Consider the following 7,918-nt stretch of genomic DNA (forward strand, 5'->3'; position numbering starts at 1 on the left):
TTGTAGGAATGTCCAAATGACAAACAGTTTGAAGCGTTAGAAACTAAACTCGGCGATCTTCTATTTGATAGGTTGTACATCACATAACTCTTTATATATATGTAGATATGCTCATCCAAAGTTTAGTCTTGTACGTACTCATTTGTAACTTTAGTCTATCATATAATTTCCAACTTGACTTGGAATTAGGGCTATCCTTAGCGACCCCACATCACTTATAATATGTCTCGTACACTTATTATCATATCCAATTGATATCCATCATATTAATAGTCCTCGTCTGCACTCAAAATAATATAATTAGCGCACATCAACTTTCTTAATAGCGTTTAAGTAATTCGAAATTTTTCGGGTTGCTACAATAAGACTCCCTTTTATTTTTTGGTCCGTTTCAAAAAGAATGATTCCTTACTTAATTAGAATATAATTTAACTTAAACTTTCAATTATCCTTAATGAGAATCCTTTTTGGCCACACAAATACTCTTGCATGTTTAACACCATAAGTTTCAAAAAACTTATAGCTACACAAATATTATAACTTGTTCAAGATCACAAGTTTTGAAATTCTTCATTTCTTTCTTAAATTCCATGCCAAGTCAAATAAGTTCAAATAAAATAGAACAGAGGGAATATTAACTTTTACCGCACTTCACGAGTAACTGAATATCAAGGCGGGCGTCCTCATTTTAACGAATGTCTTAGCGATGCTATTATACTCTTTTTGTTTCAATTTATGTGAACCTATTTGAATATGCACGGAGTTTAAAAAAGAAATAAAGACTTTTAAAACTAATTGTGGTCCTAAACGAGTCATAACATATGTGTGTGGCCATAATTCTTTTGAAAGTTATGATCTTAAACATGCCAGAGTATTTGTATGACTATAAAGTTTCTCATTAAGGACCTAAAGTTTAAGTTAGATTATTTTCAAATGTAGAAGAAAGTTATTCTTTTTAAAATAAATTAAAAAGAAAATAGGTTCTCACAAACTTAAATAAATGGAGTAGTGTAAAGGTGAAAGAATTACTTCCGGTGAGATTTTATTTGTTACATTTTATACGAGGTTATTACAGGTTAACTCTTTTTGTATATCTTGACATAAATTGGAGGCAGAGTTATGCTGAAAATATTAAGTCAGGTGCAGCGTATCACTGCCACCACTAACGCCTAATACGTGCTAATCCAATGGACATTCAATTGTCTTTAACCTATGACAAACGGTTAATTCGATATTTAGGAAGCTTTTTCTATCTGAATTTATTTGATATAGTTTCATGTTGAAGTTTAAGATAGTCGATGAACAATGCTAGGTACTATTGATACTATCCTTTGATTACAAATGTTTTAAATATTACCTGTAGTAAGGTAGTGTGTATTGTTGTATATATGCACATACATAAAATGACAAACTACTTTCGCGTTATAGATCGCTTAGATTTATTTTTAATTCCATTATTAATTCTCTCTTTTCTTTTTCACACCAATAGTTCTAGTGTTATTCTTGTTTTGTTTTATTCTTAAATTTTTATTACTATCTAATATTGCTTCAACTTCGGTTTTGTTAATATCTTGTTGTTGCTACTGTTTTTTTTCCATGTCTTTTTCACTACTTACTATATTTCTTCCTCTTAACTTTTGTGATTATGCTTGTCTTGAGCAGATGGTACTCTATCGGAAACAGTCTCTCTACCTGCACAAGATAGAGATAAGGTCTGCGTACACATTATTCTCGAGATCTTACTTGTAAAATTATACAGTATTGAGTATGTTATTATTGTTGTTATTAAATTCCCTCTTTACGTGGCATACAACTCGTTTAATTTGTATAATCCTTACAACCTTTTTATTAGTAGATGAATTTATATATCTACACAACTTTTAAATAATAACTTTATAATATTGACTTATCAGCTACTAATATAGAGTACAATTTATCTACTTAGATTCTCACATGAATTAAATGATTTCTAATTGTGTGCCTTGATCAAATTGGTACCCAAGATAAAATAAGTTGCAGAATATATTTCTCATTTTTCAGTGGACAGGCCTTTAGAATAGTTTAAAGTTGTGGATTTGACAACATATTCATCGGCGATATTCTGTTGCACATGCTTTTCGTTAGTTTTATAAACCAAACACTGAACACCAATTATTAATTATAGCTTTACTAACGACGGAAACTCGATAAAATTGCAATACCAAATTTCATCCTATATCTTAAATTATCATCATTTAGGACAAATAACCAACAAGGATTGTGATGGAGCGGTAAGTATTCATTCATCATTGGCCAGAGGTTTCGGGTTCGAGCCCTGGGCATGTAGTCGCCTTTGATAGGGAGCACTTTACCACATAATGTGAAACTTTCCGGCGTGAATCCAGATTTAATTAGGCCTCAATGTGGGTAAGGGACACCGGGTGGGAACCCAAAAAAAAATAATAGTAGTAAATTAAAAAATTTAGGATAAATAAAGAGATATGTACAGCTTGTGTAGTAAGAGAGTACTATTAGTTTGAGTGTCCGTATGGATTACTAAAGAACTTGGTTCTTTACCGTGTTCCTTAAGCGTAAAGTAAACAAGCAATAAAATGAACGCAACGATTTTAATTTTACATGGAAAATCACCCGGCTCAAAAGCTGCAAAAACCACGACCTACCACGTAAGATTTTCAACGTACTCAACACAAGTAAACGACTTATAACTGTTTAGTTGATGTGTAAAAGGATAGTTCAGAAGTCAAAAGTCGATCCTATTTAAAAGTTAAAACACAACTTGAGATCTTTTAGGAGTCCTATTCATAGTGAGCTTCCTCTTTGATAGGACTCATAATGTTTCAACGATTCCACAAGCTTTGAAACTTTTGTCTCTAACTGAATTATCCATATCTTTTTGAGCAACGACTCTTATCACTTATAGCAGTCATCTTCCACTAAACTCGGACTTGGGTAACTTTGAGATAAAGTTACTGTCTTGTACAGACGTACATGTATCAATCATGAGGAGCTGATTGTTTCTCCCGAGGAACTAGTTCTTCAGAACAGTTAAACAGCTACGTTGAGGACTTGGTGCTTTGAACTTTTAGTCATACTTTATTAATCATCAAAACTCCAATACTCAACAGTTACGTACCATTAGTTCATTTATTTCATCATAGTAACAAACTGTTATATTTGGTATTAATCTAATATCCACTTTTACTATCATTAGTTGTACATGGATAATCCAAATAGAAAAGATCTATGTAACCACTCACTAATGCACTCAAACTGTTATCTTATATATATAACTAAGAAAAGGGTCGATCTAGCTCGATTTATAAAAAGTTTTTACCCTCCTCAGTTTAATAGTTAAGTGTGTCGACTTATCAACGCTAATATGAGTTCATACTACATATATTTTTATGTAGACTTGGCCAAAACATTAATTTCCGACTAAATCCAATCAAATGAAGTTCAAAGTTTAACACGAATCAATTAACTAAAGTTTAAATTTTTAACACGTTTAAAGCGTAAAGTTTAAATTTTTAACAGTAATTCTGAATTCTCTTTCCCGAACAAGCTCATTATTTGCGGACATTCGACCTGAATATTATATTTAGCCATGAAACTATAATCCGTCCAATTTGTTCAGACTTGGTGGTTTAAGCACCTAAGCTAGGTGTATATTGTAGAAATTAGGCCAAAGGATCATTTTTCGGTCTTGTAGTTGAAAAATAACAATTGTTAGGAAATTTCATATTTTATAGGTGAAACTCCATTGACAGTGACTATTTTTCCATTGCATTAACTGAAAAGTGGCTAATGTGACCAATTTAGACCAAGTATGTAGTCCAAATTGACACATAAGAAAACTTATTTAAAATGTTAAAAAATAATTTATTTTGAGTTTAATTTGCTTGCAATAATAACGATAAATAAAGAAAAGTTTTTACTAGTTAGATATTATAATTTAACAAATTATAAAAAAAATTAAAGTAAATTAAATTAGACCAGATGAATTATGATGGATTTTTCTCTAATTGACCTAACCATTTTAGTCCAAGCAAACATTGGACGCGTTATAGACTTATAGTCCGCTGCATTTATCAACTCAACTCACTTTAACTCATTCAAATACGTATAACTCAACCCGCTCATTTAACACCCCTAACTCGATCTAATTAGAAAGAAAGAAAAAAGACGAGGAGTAATTGTTGATGATGTTTCTATGACATTACTTCCCTTACGAAAAAGCGAAAAGTGAAATGTAAATAGGAAGTAAGTTTTTTTCTAAATTTGGCTATACGATACCATTTTTTTTTTTTGGCTGCTTTTACTAAAATATTTTATGGCCAATAATTTACAATTCCTCTTTATGTTGTTATGCGGCGTCAATTTCCCAATGTAAAAGAAGAGGAGAAAATGGTGGGCCACAAAAATTTACAGCCCAATCGGCAATCAGATAGGCTAAACACGCAAAGTGGAGCCCAAGTTGTTCTGATTTATCTGGAATCTGTCTGGATTCTTCTTCTTTGCAGATAGGAATAGTTATGTCGGGTCCCACACATGTTGACCCAAATTGTGCGGCCCCCGCAATTCATCAGCCGTATCCGTAAAGCAAGCATAATATGTTTCCCTGCGTTGAATCTACGCGTTTTTCATAACTCTAATCATCAAATTAACCTGTCTAAATATGACCAAATTCGAAGCTACAATCGTCTAATGTAATCTCTACCCACTCTAATCAGGATTAACCATAATTAATACTTAATAAACTTAAACCTTAATTAACATTATGTGGTTGGGAATATTAATTATGATCCCACATGCACCGCCACAATTTCTAGTTCCTGTCTATAAATAATAAGGTAGAGCATTCTTCTCCTCTCCATCAGCCATTGTTTAATCTATTTGATCAAGGTTAGTTCTTCCCCCTGTTTTTACACTTTTAATCTTTACTTCCTTATTTCTGTGTTCATTCAGTTTTTCCTTTTTGTCTAATCCCATCTAGCTGGTAGAATGAATTTTGTTTTTGTTAGGTTTTTGACATGTTGATCATCTCAAATTGCTTATTAGTTATGTAGTTGATTTGTGATATGTTGATTATCTCATATTGCTTGATTGTTAAGTAGTTGGATTCTTAATATGTTGATCATCTCATATTTGTTTCGAATCTATCTCTCTTTTCGTTTAAAGAAGAACGTTCTATTTCTAATTTCAAAAAATATTTTAATGTAAATTTGCCGTTTAAACCTTAAGAGAAGTTTTCTCAGATATATTTAAGGACGTAAGTTCTAAATTATAAAGTACAAGACATGTTTAAGATCAAAACTTTCAAATATTTTCCTTTCTAAACTCTATTTCCATAAGTTCATGTAAATTGAAACGGAATAATAGTTATATAATTGGATTATGGCCGTGACTCTATCGGAATTTCTCTACCTTTTCAAAGTAAAGGTGACGTATGCGTACGCATTACTCTCTCTAGACTCCACTTGTGGGATTATACTATGTTTTTTTTTTTTTCGTTATTGTTGTTTTTATAGTTGGATTATTGGTATTTTGATCGTTTGGATATTGAATTGTTGTTGTTTTTGCAGCTCGTGTGTGACCAATTTTTAAGCTTTAGTTTCGGACGGTGAGAAGTTCTCTTCCAGCTAGGTACATGGTTGATATCGACGTCCAAATCCCATCTGCTTTTGATCCGTTTGCTGAGGCTAAGGACTCAGGTGCCCCTGGAGCCAAAGAGTATGTTCATATTCGCATACAACAAAGGAATGGAAAGAAAAGCTTGACAACAGTTCAAGGCCTGAGGAAACAATTCAGTTACGAAAAAATCCTCAAAGATCTGAAAAAAGAATTCTGTTGCAACGGTAATGTTGTGCAGGATAAGGAACTTGGAAAAGTGATACAACTTCAAGGAGATCAGAGAAAGAATGTTTCTCACTTTCTTGTGACTGCTGGTGTTGTCAAAAAGGATCAGATCAAGATTCATGGTTTTTAAGTTGTTTGTTGAATATTACTACTAGTTGTTTGGATTTGTAAGGGGTTGTTTAATGCCCATGTTTTTGCAATGGGTTTCTTTCTGAATTGTGGTGGTTGTGCCTTGTTTTCAGATAATAAATTTGGTTTTCTTGATCTAGAGATGATTATGCAATGCTCTTCTAAAGCCTGGGTAATTCTTTTTTGCTAAATCTACGATACTGGCTATGATGCTAAAATAACAAAAGCTTAAATTAAGGAGAAACGAGGGTCTGTAATTTTACCTTTAAATTTTAAGGTAACCGATCAGAGATAAAAATGACAAATGGGGTTGGGCTTCTTTTGTTCGAGGAACTCACAAATTAAACACATAAAAGACGATTCATCAGTTACAGAGTAAAAGAAGGAAAAGATTAAAGGCAAGGACGGGATGAAAATATATCTTGCACCTTGAATTTGTCTCTTAGTACGATCATCCATACCAATAATGGTATAATGTATTCGATACAGTTCTAGGTTACTATATTAGTATTGGGACGGTTTAGTTTAAGGCAAAATGGTCTAGATGTCATCTAAACTTCGTTGCATTACCAGGACTAATTAATAAAAAGTCTAGGACCGAAAGTGATCTTAGAACCAGTCGCGCCCATCAGATTTTAAAGTCAGATTTATGAACTCCCATTTATTTCATTTTGACATCTCTACTTGATAAAATTATACTCCCTAAGAAACACTTCTATGCGTTCTTCAGGATGATACATCACATACTTGGACATTTATTATTTGTGTGTTTTGAGGTTTCACCTAAATATTTTGATAAAGTTATCAAATTTGTAAAAGAAAATTTCTTTTCCTTTTCTTCATAGCTCCGTCGTGCCTCTGCTAACACCACCACCAAACCACAACCCATGATACAATAACTTTTACAACCACCCTTTTTATTTCTTCTCCCTCCTTCTTCCAATCGGGAACCACACCAATTTCATTTAACAATCCACACCATACACACCAGTGGCGAAGCCAGAAAATTCAACAGGGGTGTTCAAACCTTTGCCAGTGGATTATGTAAGGGTGTTCAAAATGTATTTTTAATTAATAATAAGTAATAATTTACCTTATACGGAGTATACTTTTTCGGCGAAGGGTGGTCAGTTGACCACGCTTGGAGGAACGTAGCTCCGCCCCTGATACACACCTATTTCAATCACCACGGTAAAATATGCTATGATAAGTGGTTGCATAAGAGAGTGACACGTAGAACCGAAGTCAGAGGATAGTTAAAACCGAAAACAACTGTTCCATTTGTCACCGGAAAGAATGACGCTCATAAAGATGCAATAAATACCTGTCACCCGGTAGCATTTAATGGAGAATATTCCACAACATTTAATACACTGTCTGTTACAAAGAATTTCTCATTTATGCTCACCGTTACACATTCTTCACTGGCCCTCATAATTGACATTAAAGAAGGGTATGATCCTAGGACCTTGTTTCCTAGGCGCAACTATAAATAGTGAGCTCAGTTATCATTGTAAAGGACACGAATTTTCTGGCAAACTTACGCTATAATCTATTCAAAGCTCTAAACAATTTTATCTTCTTACTTTTCGATTTCACTATTGTTGTGCCCGGAAGCCCTGCTCCCGAATTTACTGCTTCTGCTATTTCATCGTATTTCTTTAATTCTTTTATTATTTGAGGATCGAATTAATTAACTTATCTAGAAACCACGTATAAATTCAATTGTACCGTTTTATGGGTAAACACTTTGGCGCCCACAATGGGGCCTAGACAGCTGTGTAATTAAGTTGATCCTTGCCTCTTTTACTAAAGTGTTTTGATTATTTATTTTAGCCAAAAATCACAAAAATAGCAGATAATAGTGTTAACAACACACACAATCTTGAGGTCCAAGGAGACCAGCATCATCATGAGGACTTAGTCAGTGGCA

At 33.2% G+C, this 7,918-nt stretch overlaps 1 non-coding gene across 1 annotated transcript; it reads left to right on the forward strand.

Annotated features, from left to right (window-relative positions):
* The first annotated feature begins 4,675 nt into the window (after positions 1–4,675).
* On the forward strand, positions 4,676–6,124 carry LOC107808033 (uncharacterized). The gene is made up of 2 exons (XR_012701479.1): positions 4,676–4,902; positions 5,583–6,124. It is a non-coding gene; the product is annotated as an uncharacterized LOC107808033 (transcript).
* The last annotated feature ends 1,794 nt before the right edge of the window (positions 6,125–7,918 follow it).

Source organism: Nicotiana tabacum, chromosome 2, assembly GCF_000715075.1.
Source record: "Nicotiana tabacum cultivar K326 chromosome 2, ASM71507v2, whole genome shotgun sequence".
In the NCBI taxonomy this organism is placed as follows: Eukaryota; Viridiplantae; Streptophyta; class Magnoliopsida; order Solanales; family Solanaceae; genus Nicotiana; species Nicotiana tabacum.